The sequence below is a fragment of the Manacus vitellinus genome, unplaced genomic scaffold, assembly GCF_001715985.3.
Source record: "Manacus vitellinus isolate BGI_N305 unplaced genomic scaffold, ASM171598v3 scaffold_3_pilon, whole genome shotgun sequence".
Classification (NCBI taxonomy): domain Eukaryota; kingdom Metazoa; phylum Chordata; class Aves; order Passeriformes; family Pipridae; genus Manacus; species Manacus vitellinus.
The window spans coordinates 41,505,118-41,523,927 of record NW_021940535.1 but is presented as its reverse complement, the minus strand read 5'-3'; the positions used below and the strand labels follow the sequence as shown (position 1 = coordinate 41,523,927).

Here is an 18,810-nt window from a genome sequence, read left to right as displayed (position 1 = left end):
ACCTGGGTCAAACAAGAATTAAGCTAGAGAAGTCTGTGTCCTCCTTTATAGTACAGTTAGGCATCAATGATCTATTGTTATATTATAATTTATGAATTTTCCAAATTACAGCAAATCATTCTTTTTGATTCTTCAATAGAAATCATGCAGCTATGTGAACATTAACTATTGAATAAAAATGCAAACTATTTATGCATTTGGTGATCTTTCAACCAAAAAGCGTTCAATGCCATTTTAATGCAAGAAAACAAATTATCATTTACATATGAGTTGCAAAAGCACTTTGATATCCTTCAGCTCTTGCTATCTACCTAATGATTTACTGACTTAACAGGACTGGTAATTCACTTCCTAAAGACATCAAGAAAACATTGTCAAAAGAAGATCAGTGTAATTTTTTTATTACAAGTGTAGAGACAGAGAGTTACTTGGAAAATATGGCAATAGAGTTATATCTTTACAGGCAAGATAAAGATAAATGAAAATGAAAGATAAAGGATGATAAAAGCAATTATACTGCAAGCTAAATGTAAAAAGTGGTTTCACTAATTTCAGTAAGAAGCTGTTATTTGAATGTTATCAGGTTTAGCCACTTTTTTTTGTATTAATCTAAATCCTAAAATATAGCTCATTTGTTTCCTTGTTCCTATACAGATATTCTATTTCCCTGTTTTTGAACAAAGTCTCAAGACAGATATTCACACCAAACATTGGATAAATCTTCTAAAAAAAAAAAAAAAGAGTACAGAATGGATGATGGTGCTCTTTGGCATTACTCTGAACTGTAAGAAATTTGGGGAATTTTGACATCAAGTCAAGTGAGGGTTATTCTTAAAGTATGAGAACATATTGTTCGGCTTTTCTTGGAACACTTATTCAGCTTTTAAAAAAAAGTCACAATGTGTATTTCAATCCCAATCTCAATTCTTAACATTCAGCATTTGATATACACTATTTTCAGTTAAAACTGATCAAATATGAGAGAAAATTACCCTCGTTTAAACAGTTACCATACATCAGCTTATCTATAGAACTAGCAAGCCTCAGATCTGAAGGACATTTCATTCAGTTTAGTTTAGGCTGCAACAAAAGAATCCAGTCAAATTCTTTCACATTTGCCACACCACAGTAATTCCACAGGCGTTCACCAAGGCTTAGCTCATCTGAGGTTATTTACTGTGCAGTGTTTAGTCCCAAGTTATAGCATGGCCAGCCAACATACTTAAGATCCTTGTAGTAAATACAAAGTTACCTAAGGTATTTTGTGCGAAAAAATGACAAAGAACTTGAAAATATGTGCCTGCTATTGCTGCAATGCCACTACAAAATGTGAAAAATGAAGAAAAAAGTCTTTAAAAACCTACAGCAACATATTAATGCCCTGAGAGGGCTATGAGCTATGAGACCATACTCTTCCAAAGCATGGTTTGCTCTCCTGGATGTAGCTGTGCCCTAAAGTGGAGCCCTTTCTACCTCCTCCTCCAAATATCGGAGGGCTCTCTGATACGCTGGCACACCTGTGCTAGCGTAAGACACACAGTAAGCCATGGAATACTGCAGGTAGATGAAGGTTTCTCCAAAACCAGGTGATAGGAGGAGGAACTTTCCCAGTGTGTGTGGTTATTCTGACCCCAATTTTCCTGTGTGCTTATCCACTCATACTAACAACTTTGAGGCGACGCTTTAGTAATAAGGTGTTCATATAATAAACACTACCACCAGGAGTAGTCCTCATGAATTCACTAAATACAAGTTAGGACGGAGGTGCAGATACTCTACACGTACCCCCCCAAAGTCATGGTTAAGAACAACACTTTTAAAAAGCATGCTACATCTCTTTAGGCCCACATAACGTGAACTACTGCCCGCTTTTTTTTCCTAGGGCTTGTTAACTGCTAGCGGGCCTGCTTATGATCTTTCTACCATGCCTTTTGGATCCTTTCATTGCCTCTCTTGTATCAAACATGAGCTTTGCATCTGTATTTTCAATGCTCTCAATAGCCTACTTCCTCCTTATCTATTTTCTGTCACTACAAAAAAAAAAAAATTAATGACAATTTGATTAGGCTTCTGTAGTTCACCTGCTGCTTTTTCAAATATCTTTGTGCTTTCTTCCATGCTGTCCTTCTTGCTGGAGTTTTCTTTCAACAGCCACAAAACCGATTAATTTTTTTCATCAAATCCAACCTTATGTCTTCTTTGCCATGAAGTACACAGAGAAACAAGAGTTCTGCTGATGGTGTGTCACAAACTGTGCCTTACTGGCTGATCAATACAGTCTCATTGTTTCCCTCATCTGTCTGTAGCCATCTGCTGTCTTTTGTCTTACACTTTTGAGCTCTTCAGGGCAGGAATTATCTTTTTGCCCTATATTTCTATACAATATATCACCATAATCATAGTCCAGGATTAAGGCTGCTAGATAACATGATAATACAAATAAATTATAACAATGGCAAAATTTGCCATTCAAAGTTCTTCACAGATTTTTTTTTTTTAATCTAAGTCTTAGAAATATGAGGTGGTTCAGCAAAAACATCACCAATTTCACTGTTTTTTCAGCGGCTCTGAAAAAGGTTTAGAACAGCAGTAGATGGGAATATTAATTCTTTTAATGTGGGGCTGGATCAGGCTCAGCAGGTCTGACAGCCTGTCTCCTTTGTAACTCCTCCTAAAGGCAGGAAAAGGACTCTCACGGGAAATGAATCAGGCCCTTCGGAGCCCATGAGGCAGCAGCCAAGAGGAGCTGTGCTGTTGCCTGGCAAGACTGGTGGATCAGATAGAGGACCACATATCAACATTTTTGTCATAATCTCTAACATAAATACGCTATATTTTCCTGTTTATTTTCATTTTAAGGTAAACATCAAAAAAGTTAAAGGTATGAAACAGGGTCATAATAAGAGAAAACCCAAGATAATTTCCACAGAAATCATGGTTAAGGCAGACTACAGTGAACCACAGATGCAAAATTATAAATATTACAAAATGTGTATTTATTTGCAAGAGGCCTAAATTTCAGTTACCGATGAGAATCCTCACTCCAGGCGCCTCTCTGTGCCTACATGTTCACTTATGACACTGTGACATGTTGGGGGGGTAATTTTATCTTGCGCTGAACAGCGAAGGTGTTAGAATTTACCCGTGTTTTCAGAGCCCAGCTACAGCAGTGACTACCTGACTCAGCTCGCAAACTAGAGCCACAGCATCAAATTTCCCAACCCACTTAATTTGAAAGCCTGCCAAGATAGGTGAAAGACCTTATAAATATGTAAAGCAGGAAGTTCAAATTACACAGTGATGTAAATTCCCAGTGATTGATGCCCTTTTAAAAACAATAAAAATCCTCGAGAAAGTACAATGTTGGTAAATGTGCTTCCCTCCCGCTGCTGTCTGACGGTACCGTGAGGAGTTTGGCTGATGTATTGTACTTTTCGTGCGGATTTTATTTTGGATTTCTACCACTTCCTGGAGGCCAGGGGGAGGCACAGTGGGAGGAACCAAAAAACTCGGTGCCACAGCCATTTTGTTTGTGGGCAGCATGGTAGAATTCTGTCAGTCAGTATAAGGAGGGGTTTTTAAAACAGTATTTATGGAAAAACTATTCCTGCCGTAACGGATGTATCTGTTGAATTTAGTGTTAATTTAGTTCTTTCACAAGGTAGGTATTTATAATTGTACGTAAATTGAGTATTTGTTGGGATTCCAGCCTCCCCACTTTCCAGGAATCATGGATTTTGTTCCAGGCATGACTGGCTCTTTCGGATGCTGCGAGGCTGCCGGAGTGCGGCGGGCGGGGCGGGGGTGCCGCGGGGGGGCCGAGGGATGCGCCGGGCGGCACAAACTTGCTGCGGGTTCGGAGTGGGGGCGGGGGCGGGGGAGGGACGGAGGGAAAACGACGAAGTCTCGGAATTATTTTCTCCAGCTGTCTTTCTTTATTAATTCTACAAGAGGCGGCTGCTCTCTCTCTCTCTCTCTCTCGAGGGGGAGGATGAGGCGGGGGGTTGCGCGGGGAGAGCCGTATTTTGCAGTGTCAACCGAAAACCAGCGCTAGACTTTGGTCCTGTGTGTTCCAAGAGGCGGGTGTAAAAATGGCACACTGCATTTTTCCAGGCGGCGGCGGAGGGGGGGGAGCGGGCGGGGCGCCGCTGCCCGCGGAGCCCATCGAGGCGCCGCCGGCCCCGGCAAAGTTGTGAACCCCGGAGGCACCGGGTCCCCGCCCCGGCTCGGCCCCGCCGCCGGCATCGCCCGCCGACCCTCGGGAAGCCGCCTCCTTTTCCTCACCCGGCGATCCTGGCGGGGTGACGGAGGGAAAGAAAAAAAAAAAAGAAGAGAGAAGAAAAAAAAAAAAAAGAAAGAAAAGTCTCACTTTCTGCATTTGCGAAATATTTTAAGGATGTTCGGGGAGCCCTTTGCAGCATGGAGATGGCTGGTTGTAGGAGAGCGAGTATGCAGTCCATATTGTTACAGCCCTTTTGCAAGGGCTGCCTTCTCCCAAGGTAAGTTTGTGGTTTTAACCAAAAATATTCGTTTCTGCGGGTTTTTGGCTTGTGTTGGTGCGGGGGGGGGGTTTCGTTGTGTTGATGAACAAAACGTAGCCTTGTATTTTTCATAGCTTTGATCTCGTGTATCCCACCCAACGGTGTCTCCTTAATAGCGACAATTACTGAAGTCAGTTTTTTTTTCCTCTTTAAAATTTTATACACGCGAAGCTTAACAACAATTTAACTTCAGTTTAAGAGTATAAGAACTTAAATATTTTCCAGATGGACTTGGTTTGGTTTTGGGTTTTTTGGGGGTTCCAGGTTTTTGTTGGGGGGGGGGGGCGGGGAATTCTTTACCGAGTAATAAACGGATCCAGGACCAAATATGTGACTGTCTTTATAAATATAATGCAGCTCTCGTGTGTAAGGAAGAACATTATGTTGCTACAGTATGGTCTGGTGGTGGCTAAAAGAGTTTACAATGCCATTTGTGATGGCTCTTGATGGATTACTTTGGTCTAAAGTACGAGGGAAAACTGCCCTTGGTATGGTGAAGGTGGAGATGGACATAACAGGGTTTATATTAAGTTGTGTCTCTTACTAAACAGTGACCTTTTTATTTACAAATTAGCGCTCTTCTGGTAATTAGCTTAAAGCATTAGTTATATAAAGGTTCTTATTTCCCCACACTTCATTTAGATGTCTTGGTGTGGGGTTGTTTGCTCTTTTTCGGCGGTGTGTGTGAGTGGTTTGTTTGTTTGTTCTTTTTCCTCCAAGAAGGTACATTTGGGAGACATTTTGTAATTTTTGGCATTTTTCTAGGCTCTTTCCTTTTTTTTCCTTTTCTTTTTTTTTTGTCACCCGGTGGGAGATCTTTTTTGTTTTGCATTGCTCTGTGCTGGTGGCGCTGTGGGGCTCCGAAACAATTCGTGTCCCTGGCTCTAAAGGGGGAGGGGGCTGGAGGGGGGGGGGGAGAAAGGTGGGGCACGTTTTAATCTATTGTATCTTTTTGTTTTCTCTGTATCAAAAGTAACCTCCGATTAGTTAGGAAGACGATGAAATTGTATCTCTGGAAAATTGTAGTGTCGCATGAACTATGGCCCGGCACAGGCATGACCTCACCCTTTCGCTGGTTTGTGTAATGAAGCTGATGCTTAATTTTTTTTTTTCCATCCTGTACGTAGAGTCGTTTTCCTCAGTGATGAGATTTTCGGCCCCACCCCCAAAATGATTTTACAGTGGCTGCAGATGAAAGGGTTTTAAGTGATTTTTTTTGCAGCCAATATGGAAGGCTTTGGCACACACTTATTGTGCAACTAGTCCATTGTTTGCTCGTTGTGAAGTTAAAGGTTCCGTTCACCGGTGGTTAATCAAGCCCAGAGGTGTCCCTTGCTCCTGTGCTTGCATATGCAAATCTGCTCTTGAGGTCTGTAGGAGTTGGGATTGTGTTTGAAGGTGGGATTGTAAAGAAGGGAAAACCTGAGGTAGTCCTTCGGATTGAAAGAGGATTCACCTGAGGTGGGTGGGTTTTTTCTTTCCTGTTGCTAAGTGGAGCATGCGTTTTACATGTATTTATAAATAGATATATGTTAATGTGTGTTGTTTTCTTTCATCAGAACCTACAGATCACCTCGGTTCTAAGTGCAAAAGGATTAGGAAGCTTTCTGCTAACATCCATATTAGGTGTAAGAAAACAGAAGTGATTAATGTTCTAAGATGGGTGGGAAGACATAGTCAAGCCTATGATCAGAGCATATATTGGAAACTCAACAGGTTCAGGAATAAATTTAACATTAAATTTAACACATTTTTAAGTAATCAATGTGCCTGTTATTTTTGAGTGATAAAAGCTGACAATTTTAGGGGCTTTTGCATCTATTTTACATTTCAGTATCTTCATTATTTTAAAAGAATAAATTTGACAAATAACAGACAGTTTGAAACAGTCTCTAAACTTCTCATGAATGTTTAAATCTTCAAAAATGCATTTAGATTTTTAAAGAAAGTTTGCTCATAAAAATAATTAGTTTTATGGAAACTGACACACATCTTATGCAGATCTCTGCAATGGTTTCTTATTTGTTATCTTTCTTTAAAGGAAGGTAAATTTTACTTTTGTCTTAGGTAAAATACATCTTGCAACTTTCTTCCAGTAACTAACATCTATATCAGTCAGCTTTTATCATCTGCTCTATCAGACAATATCTGCATTTATGGTTTCTTGGCTGGAGCAGAGAGTCCTGGTGGCCTGTGACAGTGCAACATGACCATCACATCTTTGGTGTCCTCGCACAAATCTTAGGTCTTGAGGACAAGTATCAAGATATGAACTCTTCAAAAGTGTGGATTTTGGCCATCTTCCATCTGAGACCTGATCACTAGTTCAAAGGTTGGCATTTTGGGCATGGTTTATTCCAATGGAAGTAGTGCTAGTTGTTGTTGAACCTATTAGGATAATTACCAATCTTAGAGAATCACTGGTTTATTTAATTCTGATACAACTTTTCTTTTTTACATCATGTAGACCAATGTTCAGTTTGCTCATCCATGGACAACAGTACTGAGCAAATGATAAACTGAGGTACTTACTGAAGGTAATTTCATGCTTCTGCTCCTCTTGTCATCCTGGACCATGAAAGTGATGATTTCTTGTGACTGCAGCCTGTGCATGTAGGCCATGAATGAATTGCTGCTCAGAGTCAGTTCTAGCTCAGTGATGTCAGCAAGAACATGAATGCTGACTAGCAACTTGCTTCACACTTGCTCTTCTTTCTCCCCTTTAGTTGGGGCTACTCTTAACTTTGGTTATGGTTTTGCAACTTTGAAGCTGCATCTGATCAAAGTGTCTGTTCTCACTCCTATCAAGAAGTCACAAGGTGAGAAGAGTGAAGTGCCGATCTTTTGCAATTCAGCAGTTTCCTCACTTCTCTCCTCCTTCCTTTTTGAGCCATTGTTGAATAAGAAATAGTTCCCAGCAGATATGTTGCCAATAAGATTAAATTGATTAAGATTTTGTATCCTCTCAAAGCTAAATAGCAACTTATTTACCTCCTGCATCTTCTGCAGAAATGCCTGGAAGAGTCATTACTGAGGGGTGGCTCTGTATTTATTGTGTGATTTCCCCACCCTGCTCCTTCTGAAATGTGGAATGCCAGGACCTAAAGCAGAAGAACTTTTACTTTTTTTTGTTTCTGTGGGTTTCTTAATTTTTTCCCTTATATATCCCTCCCTTTCAAAGATGGCAAAAGTAAAGTATTTTTCTCCTAATACCATTTTCCTTTTATCCAGAAACTCTAGATAGACTCCAGACACCTTTCAAAGATATTTGGCTCTCTTGGCTTAAAACTATTTGAAATACAGCATCCTACTGTAAACCAATCTTTTCCAAGAGCTTAACTCAACCTGACTGACCAAAATGTTCTTTGTGCCTGCATGACATTCCTCTTACCAACATTACTAGTGTTATATACTCAGCTAACAGTCACAGTAGAAACAGTCACAGTCTAAAACAGTGACCCTTGAAAGGGTCCTTTTATCAGCAGAGCAGATGTGTAGATCTGAGGCAGATATAACCAGCTTCCAAAGTTAAATGATAATAATGTGAAGGCAGTTCCCCAGAAGCGTGCTGTGGTGTAGAAGAGCACTGTTTGGGACTCAGTTCACTCATAGATCGTTGTGTTCTCTAGTTTCCTATGCTGATAACACACCCTGGTGCCTGGGACTCCTGTCTGTTCCCTTTTGAGGGTTCTAAAGTATTCATTGTCTTTGATTCAACAGGGTTTCAGGGGAGGGGGAGGTTATCTTTACATTTGACACCTTATGGCACAGTCTTGTTTCTCACCTTTCTTACTTCCTGACTTTGCTAGCTGTAGTTCTCCACATCAAACTTGTCAGTGTCAATTTATAGCAATGAATAATTATTTTAAAACTTACATCAACTATCACCTATTTCACACCTGTGAACAAAGGACAATATATTACATGCCTGCTTCATACTCTCATCTTCTAGGAAGTTAGGTCCCTCCACACCTCTTCCAGAGTGATATTTGTATGACTTGCCAGTGTTATGAAATAATGTGCTCTACCTCCTATATGCCAGAGGAACTGCTATGACTAGTACATCCATCCACCTTTTAGCATTCTTCATATTTTTCCTCTCTTATCAAATAGCTCAAGAAGTTAATTCATGTTGTAGTGAAGAGACAATCCTAGATTTTAAATGCTTTAGTAAATATACAGGGTGGGGAATGTCAGTGCTTTGAAATAGAATTTCTGTCTTGCTGTTGTGAGCAACAAAATATGTCTTGGGACACATGTGACCACGTACCAATGGCTTCAGGTCCCATGGGCTCTTTAAACTCTTTGCTAAGTCACATTTCCAGTATATCATGTTACCACTGGACTGTCCAGGAGCAAGATAATACCAGTACTACAAATTTCCTTAATAGGAAAGTTTGTTCATCAATTCTCTACTGATAATAGCCAGAGTCTAAAATTGGTGGTGAGAAGAGTGCTTAGAAAGTGAGTATGTTTGCTAAAAATTATTCTTTCTGCTTATCTCCCAGTATAAACAACAGAGAGATGGAAACTGCCAAATAACAAGTGAGTCCCAGTCTAAACTGGTTGTGCTGGGAGTTGGGATGCTGTTATGAAGCTCCTGGATGGTACATGCTCAGAGCCATACAATACTATACAACAGAAAACAACAGTTACAGATGCAATGTGTATTGTTTTGAGCACCATTAAAAACAGCAAGAGCTCTAAACGTAGTCCATGGGAATTCAGACTTGGAGCAGATGATTGAAAATGGTGGGACACTGACTTAACACCCTCTGTTGTTGAAGACAACCTGGATCACTTTTGCTGGGGAAAGGAAAAAGGGGGAGTTAGTTTTTACAATGCTTTGAGCACTGGGATTCCCAGAGGAAGAGGGAAAGGAGAGAGCTGGATCTCATCCCTGCTTCCAAGACTGCCTCATGGATTTTACTCAATAATGTTTAAATGTAAAATGTGAGAAGCCTGAGGAACAGTGAGCAGACTTGCTCCTCCCAGAACAGTCTTTTTTTTTTGTCAGGTTCCATTTTGGATTAATCTGGGACCTGTGCTTACAAGTGCATGGTTAGATGTGTATGCAATGGGCCTGTGTTCAGGTGGTGTTAACTCCCACTTCACTGCATTAACAGTCAGCTGTGCTGCTGAGTGGATTGGAATCCCTGTATCATAAACACTTCATGTAGAACCTCTTTCACCTGCCTTTAGATGAGTATTGTTAAAACTGTAATTGTAGCCATTGAAAAGAACCAGGTCAAGTAAATCACAGCTTTAAAAAAAACCAACAAAAGGACACCAACCAATCAAACAACAAAAGAACCAAAAACCTAAATTTTGGATTTCTGCAGTTATATAAATCTTATTTTAAAATTCACTGAGTATCCTGATCAGGTGTCCATCTTCCTCTTATGACTAGTTCAGATGTGAATGTCCTCATCTAATCAGATAAATCACATGCCCCTGAGTTTCCTAATACTGACCTGTGCATCATTTAGGTGATGAAAAGTTAGCTCTTAATCCTCACTTTCCTTCAGAGCTTTAAGAAACTTGCTAAATGGAAGCAAGACCTCCCTGGCTTCACAAGGGTGTGTATCTTGGATATTCACTAACATAAGTAAGAGTGAGCTTTCCATGTTTGTTCAAACAGGCTAAAAAATCAGGTGGCTCAGATCTGGGTCTTTCGGCATTATAGGCATCCCTTAGGTCCTGTATCTGTTTACTAAAGAATCTTGGTGCTGCCATAACCTGATGACTAAAAGGATAACTTCTTGAAAGGGTCCTTTTATCTGACAGATTTTCATCTGTGATGCCAGGCATAGACAGGGCATGTTACCTGGATATATTTGTTCAGAGTTTTTTCCTCAGGAAAGTTTAACATTTAATTAAAAGTGCTCTGCATTCCAACATTTTAGTTATTTCTGATGGTCTCAAAGATATCCATACAAGACAGAATATCTTGACGTCTTTAGACAATGCAACTATATATTCACAATTCAGTAAAAGTGCCACAATCAGCATTTTTAAAGAAGACATGCTGGATAACAGCTGGAAAAAATACATCTAATGACTCCGCATATACGCATTCTGTTTAGCCCATATCCATTTATAATCACATAATGAATGAAGATTCTGTAAGAAAGTATTCTGGTTTCTTTTGTAATCTCTGGATGTATTTCCAAACTAAAAATTGGATATTGCAGGAATCTGTGGGATGAAAGCTCTAGTCAAGCAGACTTCCAGATGAGCTACTTTAATGTGAGAAACTGTTGTTTTTTTTTTTTAATTAGGTCATATCCTTTTGTGTTCTTGAGTTGCTTATAAATCAGGTGAAGTTCAGTGGACCTGGCACTTGTGACCAGTACCAGGCTTGTGCACAGACCCTGTGTCAATGACAGGGCTCTGTCACCTTCTCTTGCTCAGACAGGCAGAATGTGGAAGGGCTGTAAAACTGACACACTGCCCAATAAGAGAGTGAGAGTGGAGTGTCTTTATCAGGCAGGGGCGAGGGGCTGGAAGTCTTACCTGCTTCTACTCTTAAGTGATTTCCATTTGGCTGTGTTTCTCAGGTTGCCCTTATGGAAGATTTGGGGATTTCACTGGGTGGGGTGAGAAGAAAATGCCAATTATATCATAGCAGCCTTGGTTTCCCACCTGCATTATGACAGAGAAAATAACCTAATGTGATGTCTCTGTTTTTCTTCTCAGGGTGACTTCAAGTTTTTGTCTAAACAAAAACACTTTTCCTCTCAACATCTGCCCAACTCCCACAAGTTTTTTGCATTCTCTAAATGTTCAAAAACCTCAGAAAATATATTTTCTTCAGATTAACCCTATCAGAGTTTTACATTTTTTATGCCTCCGATGCTATCATTTAAATATATATATACATCAGAAGAGTCTTATCAGATTTGTGTTCAGATCTAGCCTCCTCTGCTGGATATTTATAGTCAAGCTCAATTCATTAGGGTTTTTTTTCACTAATACAGCATTATTAATTTATGCTTTCTGAAGTGCATATATAAATGTTTGGTTATAAATATTATCATGATTAGTTTGTATCCTAGAAGTCAAACAATATCTCTAGAACATTCACTTATGCTTAATTTAGAAGTATAAATCAAACTACACTGTGTAAAAAAAAACAAAACAAACCAAACACTTCTAAAATTGAAAGAATATTTGTGTTCTTGCAAACTTTTGAAATCCAAAAGCTGAGTTATTTGTATGTTTTTTCATTTCTTTGGAGAAATGTATTTACCTTAAGTAAAGATGGTATAGCCTGTATTAGGTATTTAATGACACAACTGTATTAATTTGATCTGAAATTCAGAGTTCACTCACGCTAGGTATGTAGGTAGGTCTCACTAACATTAAGAAAAACCAAAAATCTAAGCATATGCCTTGGGAAATGCCTCTTTATTCCAAGATGCAAGTATACTTTCCTGCAGCAAGAGACTTCTGAAGCCTGGCTGACTCCTGTTTAGGTATAAGTCAGTGTTTTCCACAGTTGTCTGAGGCAAGCAGATACACTACTTTCATTCTGATTCAGGAACTGCAATTTAAAACGATTGGCTTTATATAGTAACGTTATTTAACAGTTATTTAACATCAGCAACGTAGTTCTGAAGTTCTGAAAATACTTGATCATACTAACCAGAAGCTCTGGAGCACTTGAAATGATTTTTCATAGATTGACTTGCAAGACAGGATTTCTATCTTGGGAGTGTAAGGTAAAAAATTAGGACATTAGAGCATATGTCTTTCCCTGAATTGAATTTGCTGTGTATTTGCATTTATATAGGGCAGTGCAACTAACAGCATAGAAGTAAACTTTCTAAAGTCATGCAAAGGCATGTAGCTTGTCCCCAGTTTACCCCTTTATCCAGGGTTGGGGTGTGAGCACTGTGGCAGCTTAAGGTTTATTTAGTGGTGTGGTGTGTGTTTGTGGTGGGGTTTTTTTGTTTTTAACTTAGCAGTCAATTGAAAGACTCAGGACAATCTTCAACTTGTGTACAACTATGATTTCTGTACTTCTGTTTTCCTTTTTTAGCCTTTCACCTTATCCTATGCAGAATATCAAAGTAATCTATCCTTAGCTCTTGAATTAGAGTTGTGTTCACAAGAGAAAGTGGGGCTTTTTTTTTTATTTTTTGGTTGTGGTTTTGCTTGCTTTTTTGTTTTGTTTGTTTGCTTAGTTGTGAGGTTTTTTGCAAGAAAAGCATAAGGTTTTTTGCCCTTCTGCTGGCTTTTCTACTGGAAATAATACAGAATCATATGATTAAATTCACTTGACTCAGAAATCATTCATGTGTTATAATCTGATATTTGCAGAAGTCCATACCTAATTAAGAGGTGCCTAGCCAGTCTGTCCTGCTCAAATTGTGTTTACCTAATAAATTGTGATTTTAATATTATTATTGTTTTGTATGTCAGAACACAAAATGTTTTGCATTAAGATTTAAAAAAAAAAACAAACCAGAGCATAAAGTCAGACATTTTTGGATTTTTTTTTTAGTCCCCTTTGTCTTACTACTTAATCCTAAAAGATTATTTTGTGAAATGAGTTGCTGGTGAAAATGACTAAATTAAGAATTCAAGGTGTGTCTAGCACAGTATTTTAGAGGGATTACACATTTTAACATAAAACCGTAAAGGAGAAACTCATAAATCACTTTTAACCCTTGCAATTCTTAGGATAACTTTTCTGAATCCATTAAAATTTAAACAGGGAAAAATAAATTTCAATACAGAAGAGTCTCTGCATAATTTGTGTCATTACCACTGCTGTATCTAAGAGAATAACTGCTTCCACTATAATGTGTTTTCCCTCACATAAGAACTTGAATCTCTGGAACAAGCCATATAAAGGAAGCTCATTCCTTTCTGACAGTACAAAACAACCTCCCTCAAACCCTCTGTGCTTTCAGATACATTTTAGGCAAGAGAATGGTAAAATGGGCTCTGTCTGTCCAGGTAATGTTGGGACAAAGTAAAATAATAATCCTAAGTCATTCATTCCTCTTGCACTTTCTGGTCCTCCTATATAGGCAAGTGCCTCCACTATCTCTAAGAGCTTAGCTATAGTTGGAAAAGTAGGAATCTGGCTCTTTACTTTGTGTCTTCTCTGTAAGAGAATTGCTGGCTAGTGATTTTCCTTCTCTTTTAGATATGGTTCAGTGGCATATCCAAAAGGCTGAGGTTCAGCTTAGTTTCCCTGAGGATGCTGGACTTGACTTTTGAGTATGTATAACTGAAAAGACATCCCCAGAGAAGATTACACCATTAAATTGGCACCTAGATCCTTTCACTTGTGGAAAAAAACATTGCCTGTTATATATATACTTGAAATTATAACACCCCACCCATACACAGTGATATGTAATCATTCTGAAAGCAAATAAGAACTCCTTCATTTATAGCCTAGTTCAGGCACTTGTCTTGTAGGTAAAAGTTTTAAAATATAGCATATGACAGTGTTACTATTTTGGGTGTGTATTAAATTGCATATATAGTTGTATCATTTTCAAATCCTTTTTGCACAGCTTTTATTGTTCAGACTGTTGTATTCTGCAGCTTTCACATGAAGAAAGAGGGCAGTGGCCGTAAACTGCAGATAGTGGGGACATATAAATTCCAACACGGATCTTTCTGGCTGGCTTTTCTTCTGCTATGTGCAGTTAGGCTTTTGTCAGAGTTGTTAATGTATCTGATGGCATTCCCACCTGGTACTCAGGGCAGCTCCCTAAGCAGTGGTGCCGATACCAGTGAGGGGGCAGTGCAGCTACAGAGGAGAAAGAGTGAGTGGCAGAGCAGGGAGAGGGACCAGTGTCTTAAACCAACATTGTTACCAAAGGCAGCACAGCACAGAGTGAGAGCCTGAGAAATGACAGAACTACTGTTCATTTCAGCCTGTCTTGGTTTTGTTGACATTACCTGCTGCAGAATACTGTTGCCTTGTGATTTCCTGTGTGTAGTTTTAAAATGTGAAACCCATTGATCACATGGCAATTCCTTATCCAGTTTTAGGTACAGTCACTTGTGACAAAGCATTAAAACTTTGGACTGTGTTGCAAGAAGGCCAACTTCAGGGCCTCTGTTCTGAATGCTGAGGATACAACTGGTTCTGTAATGCTGCATTACTGATCATTTCTAGTAAGATACTGCTCATGAGAATAGCAGTTGTTGGGCTTGTAGTGGAAAAGTTACATGCTCATTTTTAGCACGAGCTTCTTGTCTTACCAGGCTGTTGTATCTCCAAATTTAAATATTTTTTTTGGCAGTTTTGGAATCTAAAGGATTATGCTTACTTACATTCTGTTGAATAGTAAGAGGAACACGATATTAAATGCAGTAGTATCTCATCTCTTGGTATTCTGCAGCGTAAACTGAAAGTGCCTACAAAAAATAAAAGGTAACTGAAAGATTTGACCATGCAGTACATGTACCAGAAACAAAATTTTAATTTGTTTAACATATATATATATATATAATCTCCCCTCATTAAGTCAAGAATTGAGGAAGAGATTTACTTGGTCACTACTTCAAATTATGATTCAGAGAACTCCAAATAAGCTTTGTACCTACTGCATCTCAACCATGAACACCTGAAAGAACTAAATGAATATATTGTACCATTCTTTTGAGATACCAAAGCTATGAAACACTAAATTATGTTTCAGAAAAGTCGCAGAGGTTATCACAAAGTCATTCTACACCAGTTTTGTAGTGTGGTGTCTGAACTGTTTATGTGTGACAGTTCCATTATCTCTTTTAACACAGACAGTTGACACAAGTAAATAAGGTGAAATTCACTGTGCGTTACATTATGGTTGAAATCTTCCAGCTATTAAGATAATTTCTGTATGCATCTACTTACTATTGTAATGTGACATTTTATAAAATAATGAAGAACCTCTAGTGTCATATTTGCCTACATTTATCTCATTTAAATTCAAACTCCAAGTATGAGATGATTTAAAAAAATATAGCTATCTAGTGTTGTAAAACATATACAAGAAAGGTAGCTGAGAAGTAAATTTGAACAGTAGCATCACCACCAAATGTAGAACAGGAATATACATGAAAAATGCATTAAAGCTTATCCAGATATGGTAATTTCAGAATGTGCCTTTTTAAATGCTTGAGTATTGAATGCGTGGAGATATCAGTGACATTTTTTTTATCAGTTCAGAATAGTTAGCATTTATGGAGATAAAAAAAACCAGATCAACAAAATTTATGTATAGATAAATGATGAGTTAGTAGAAGGGTATGAAGTAGTCAGAATGACAAAAATTAAAAATTGCAAGTATTTATGAATATGAAAGTCAGTGTATAGTTTAGCATAATACAAAATACAAATAAATCCTAATACAAAAAAGGAGAATAAAAATGTTTTAAAAAAAATTTTTTAGATGTTGAACAACTGTCTCCTAAAATTTTATATCCTTAAAATATGAAATTGCTTGATTCCAGAAAGCACCAAAAATGATACGGGATTTAACCTGCATGGACTTTATGTGCAGCTCTTTTGTGATGATGATTGGTGTTAAAATGTGAGACAATATTAAACTCATGTTCAAAAAACTACAATTCATGCTTAAATAAATGACTGGAAGTCTTTCTTTAACTCAGAGAGGCCTTAAGCTGCAAAACTAAATAAATACTAAAATTTGTAAAAACTTGTCAAATGGTACAGAAAACCTGCAAACCAAAATAGCAAGTTAAGTTTTTGGGCATCACAAACACGAGTTAGATGAGAGGAAAAGAGACCTCTGTCTGTAGCTGCATGGAGCAAGTTGTTGTAAATTTGCCCCTAATGCTCAGTCTGAATTTAGGACTTCTGAATGTATATTTAAATGGTTATATTTACCAGCTACATAGCTGATATATAAAGTGCTTTCATTTAGTTCTTTCAATTGGTTTTATATCATAAAAAATGAAGTCTTAAAGAAATGCCCCAAATGTTAAAGATCTAATTTCAGCAGTTTGCAAAAAAACAAACAAACAAAAAACCCAAAACAAAACACAAACAACCAAAAACCAACAAAAAACCCCAAAACACACACACACACAAAAAACCCTCCCAAAATGAAAAAACATAAAACCATCAGTTCAAAATGTTATATTCATTATATTTCAGTTACTTTGCCTTACAGCTAAATTTTTAAAATAGATAACACAGCACTTTGGTTCACCAAATTAGTTTACACTTACTGATCTTTTACTGACAGCCTGCAAAGAGTATTTTGGTCATTATGCAAAACATACCAATTCTACATTAACTGCTGTCATAGTGCAGCACTGATGTCTACAGATGTAATGTGTTCATTTTGGTAAAAGCTACAAAATGGAAAAAGCTAAATACTCCTGCATATTGTAACTGAAAGGAAAGTAAAATGGAAACATCAGTCTGTTTATGTTCTATGCCTTTTCCTGTCACCACCTTTTACAGAACAGACATTAGGGCTGATGTTGCATTGTTTTCAAATATCACACTTTTCATCTTACTAGCAATTTAATTTAGTTAATTTTGAGGACTAATCATCTTCTGCTACAAAATATTTAAACACAATCTATTTTATTAGCAAAACATTAAAAGCTGATGAGTCCAAGAGTTTCAGGCCAACACTCCTTCTTAATGCATACTGTCCTCTTTGTATCCAAATGTTATTGTCTGTTCTGTTTGCTCTGCACTTTTCTCAAGCCTGTGGCAGGGTTAGAAATGCAAAGGTCACTTAAGGATAAGTTTGTACTTGATTATTCTTTCTTTATAGTTCAGGGTATTTCCAATACTTTGCTTTTAATTATGTTCATTATGTATTGTTTTCCTTTCATCAGCAAAAGTGAAGAGTTATGTTTAATGGCCTTATTTTTTGCTTAGCTGCCAGGTGTTTCATTTTCATTTAATGTTTCAAGTCAAAGTCAATCTATGATGGCATATTGCTTTGAGGTTGGTTTTTTTGTCTGCTAATTGGATAAACTAAATTATTTAGTATTTCCGGAAAACTGTAGATGTTTTATGGACAATTTATTTTAAGATTACTTTTTCTAGTTAGTGTGCGTTTTAAGCTTTAAAGTTAGAGTATAAAGTGATATAATGTTTAAACATTTGGTTCTGATGTAACTACTGACATACAAATGAATACAATGATATTCCTTAGTTCATGCCACTCTCCTTAAAAAAAAAAACAAAAACAAAACCAACAACAAACAAACCCCAAACCTTCCTAAAAAAAACAAGTCTCATTCTCCTTAGCAGCTGTCTTCCACTGCATTACCCATTTGCAAGACAGATAGAATTTCTGGTCCCAGAGAGGTTATGAAGCCAAGTTGCTTGCAAGTTAAACAGTTTGGGAGACCTACACGGAAGACACATGCAAATAGTTGGCTTGAAACTGCTGCTAACAACTGCATGTAGTAATATTTCATCCAGTGTCTAGTAGTTGCTCAAGGTTCAGGATGGTATTATTATTATTATTCTTAAAGAGGTGATGAGATTAAAAAAATGGCTTTTGTTTCTATTACAGAGATCAGATTTCTAAAATTGCTAAGCAAACTTACGTTTCCCTAAATTTTTTTTGTTATATCTATGTCCTATTTCTTAAAGTTCTATTTCCCAGGAGTAGTATGGGATAAAGAACAAGTTCTGTCTACCAATTCTCATATATCAGTACAAAACTACAGTATGTTGCTTTAAAAGTGGAGGGGCACTTGAATTCAATCAAAACACAACTTTCTCACATTTTAAAACGGAAATAAGCATAACTTCAAGAAGGTGGGGTTTACTTTAGAACTGGAATTATCTAGTGCAAGAACATAACATAGATGAGCAGGTGGATTGTTCCTTAACTCGGCGGCTCCAGCCCCGGCCTGGCGGGAGCGGAGTTGGACGTTCCCGGGGCTGCGCTGGGATGCCCTGGGGCGGCACGTGCAGGCAGCGCTTGGACCGGGGATACTCTGCCTTCCTATCCCCTGCTTATCGCCGGGTAACGCATCAATTTAATCGACTCACTGGGATGTAAACGAGCTTCGCTAATGAGACATGCTCAGATGAGTTCTACCCTTTGCCTAGGGTGAGCTCGCTTGAGCGGGTCACTGGTAATAAATGCACGCAAGGGTTAAACCAGTTCGCGTGTCTGCGCTGCGCTGCCGGACCAAGTTTCCGAAAGCCTCATAAGAAAAGCGCTGGGGATGCGGTTGTGGGGGCGCCCGGTTCTTACGGTTCTTCCTCCTTTTCGGGGAGCTGCTCGTGTTTCCCTTACATGTAGCGCGA

At 38.2% G+C, this 18,810-nt stretch overlaps 1 protein-coding gene and 1 long non-coding RNA gene across 5 annotated transcripts in view; one reads left to right on the top strand and one right to left on the bottom strand.

Moving 5' to 3' along the window:
• Positions 1–3,397: 3,397 nt before the first annotated feature.
• EPC1 (enhancer of polycomb homolog 1) overlaps positions 3,398–18,810 on the top strand; it is a 64,207-nt gene continuing 48,794 nt past the window's right edge. For 2 of the 4 annotated variants that reach the window (XM_018075473.1, XM_018075476.2), the window contains exons 1-2: positions 3,398–3,661; positions 4,396–4,499. The gene's annotated coding sequence lies outside the window, so the exon portion shown is untranslated. The remainder of the gene's footprint in view (positions 3,662–4,395; positions 4,500–18,810) is intronic. The other 2 variants (XM_018075477.2, XM_018075475.2) reach the window with 1 other exon arrangement.
• On the bottom strand, positions 9,194–15,001 carry LOC108640213. Its single transcript, XR_003212792.2, has 3 exons — positions 14,847–15,001; positions 11,058–11,186; positions 9,194–9,347 (listed from the first exon to the last, which is right to left on the bottom strand). It is a non-coding gene; the product is annotated as an uncharacterized LOC108640213 (long non-coding RNA).